This window comes from Microtus ochrogaster, unplaced genomic scaffold (assembly GCF_000317375.1).
Source record: "Microtus ochrogaster isolate Prairie Vole_2 unplaced genomic scaffold, MicOch1.0 UNK2, whole genome shotgun sequence".
NCBI classification, from domain to species: Eukaryota; Metazoa; Chordata; class Mammalia; order Rodentia; family Cricetidae; genus Microtus; species Microtus ochrogaster.
This window is the reverse complement of record NW_004949100.1, coordinates 24,758,981-24,761,794: the sequence shown is the minus strand read 5'-3', so window position 1 is coordinate 24,761,794 and position 2,814 is coordinate 24,758,981.

Genomic DNA, 2,814 nt, shown 5'->3' with positions numbered 1-2,814 from the left:
AAAGCATACGTATATATGGGTAATTGTTCAGGAACTGAGTACGTGCATGTGTAGCTGTTAGGTCCTTGGTTCCCAGGGGAGGAAGGGAAGCACTATGGCACAGAGGCTGAGAGGATTCAGAATTGTCAAAAATGGCTTCAGGATTGTCTTAAAGTCTTACAATAGCAGAAGAATAATGTTTAAGACAGATTGGGAACCCAGAATCCTGCTCACCTTGTCTCCTTACTTTGCCATCCTGCGAAGAGACTCTGGGACCCCTCTGAGGAAGTCCCAGATCTCAGCAAAAAAAGATTCTGAACACATCCATTTTAGGTTAGTGGCAGCAATCAGTGCTTCATGCATTGATATTTTGGTTGTTTACTGTGTCTCTAAGAAGTAAATATTTTCATGTTTCTGCATTGCTAGTACTTTCTAGATGGAAACTGGGTTAAAGCACATTTTTTAACTTGGAAGTTAAAAGATGATTGATTAGATAGTTTGAAGTATGTGTTTATAGTTAAAGGGATACAAGCAGAGAGACTTGGGTACATTCTAAGGACTGCAAACTCAGTGAGGCTGCTGTGCTCCTGGAAAGGTTATTTTTATCTCACAGGGTAGAAGCTCAGGCATTAGTTCATTTTTCCACCCAAGCAGAATTTACTCCCATTTATCAGAGGAAGGTGGCACAAACTCCTAGAGTCATAGTTTTTGGGGTCTTCTCTTATGATTCAACCCCTGTAATGTAGGTTACCGAGAAGTAAATAGGTGATTAGCTCATTCATTAATAGGAGTGAATCTGCTTCAAACACAGTAAATCACTTAATATTTCCATTGACAAAGCAAGATGTTACAGGAACTGTGTGGTGTTTTGTTTGTTTGTTTGTTTTTGTTTTTCGAGACAAGGTTTTGCTGTAGCTTTGAGCCTGTCCTGGCACTAGCTCTTGTAGAGCAGGCTGGCTTCAAACTCTTAGAGATCCACCTGCCTCTGCCTCCCAGGTGCTGGGATTAAAGGCGAGCGCCACCACCACCCAGCTAGGAACTGTATTTGTTTGTTTGTTTATTTTTTTAAAGATTTATTTATTTATTATGTATACAACATTTTGCCTCCATGTATGCCAACATGCCAGAGGGGGGCACCAGATCTCATTACAGATGGTTGTGAGCCACCATGTGGTTTCTGGGAATTGAACTCAGGACCTCTGGAAGAGCAGACAGTGCTCTTAACCACTGAGCCATCTCTCCAGCCCCTAGGAACTGTTTTTAACTAGAGTCAAATTCCATTGTTTTGTTAAAAAGCTATTCTCTTTTCATTTCTAAGCATGTATATTGGCCAGGCACAAGAGAAATGTGTTAAATATATGCTTCACCAATGTGTAATACATGTATCAATGCAGTTACACCAACAGAAATCTCCATTGAAATTAATAAAAATACTTACAAAAATAGTATTATGAAGAAATAAAAGAGTTGAAAGGACTAGATGTAAGTTTTAAAGGAACATTGAGCTGGATTGTTGAGGGTATGAAGTTTATTAGCAGGGCTATTAATACAATGAGCAAATAGATACCAGCATTGTGGGGGCTCTGAAGAGAGTTTAGAGACAGAGAACCTGGTGCTTACTCTGCAACAGAATCAGGCTCATGAGGTAGGAGTTAGAGCCTTTATTAAAACAGGTCTCTGAGGAAGTGTGGGGGCTTCACAGAACAAGCCTGCAGCTGGGCTCTCTGGTTTCCTAGCAGGAGGCAGGGGACCAGAGCATATGCAGGGTCATCAGTACCAACTTTTGCAAATCAGTTCCCCAGGTGAGAAATCCTGGCACCTGGAAGTCTATTATAGATTCACAGTTTCTTAGTAGGGTGCCTGTCAGTAGATGTAAGAGGGCTGAGGCTGCTGCAGGTATAGTGGCCTGAACATCAGTCTGGCTGGAATCTGATAGAAGTGTGAGTCACATTTTCTAAAAATAAATGCTAAAAGATTACTTTAAATGAGCAGATGACATTGCATCTTTGTAGTTTTCCAATTATAAAAGATTACACATGTACTTTCATGGTTGAAGTTTAATCACAACTTTAATAGTATTGGCTTTTAAAAGTTGTTTAGGACAAAAAAAGTTGGTTAGGACTTTGAGGACTCAGGCCTCATGATGGGTTACCATGGTTATAAGTTAGTTATTGCCAGAGTGGTTTGTTATAAAATCAAACTCAACTTTGTTATCCCTGTTGTTGCTGCCCTTTGTCCTCATTTTTTTTTTCTGCCTTGGGGAACACAAAGGCTGTAGCCATTGTGTTTTCTTGGATGTCCCAGCTATTAGATTATGAGAAACAATCTCTTTTAAAATAAATCACCCAGTCTCTAGTTTTCTGTTATAGCAGCAGAAAACCAGCATATACAACACCTTTTGCATAAAACTGTAAAGATTTAGAAACATAAAAGCAAGAGAAGTACTGAGCTTTTATACAAGAAACAACTGCTTGATATTTTAATCAAAAAACAAACATCAGATAGATCTTTTTAAATATGTTATAGAAGCTTTTTAAATTAACTATAAATGGTATAATTTGGGGTTGGGGAAACGTAAACCTGTGCATTATTTACTTCTACTAAATAATGATTGGTTAAACAGGCACATTTTTTGAGATAGGCTCTTGCTATGCAGCCCTGTCTGGCCTGGAACTCTCCATTTTGTAGGCTGGTCTCATACTTACAGGTATCTACATGTACCTGTAAGTATGCCTGCCTCTGTCTCCTCAGTGTTGGGATTAAACGTATGTACTAACTTGTCTGGCTACCCAAATCTATATAAATCAATAAGAAAAAAGATTAAAGTACTCTTTG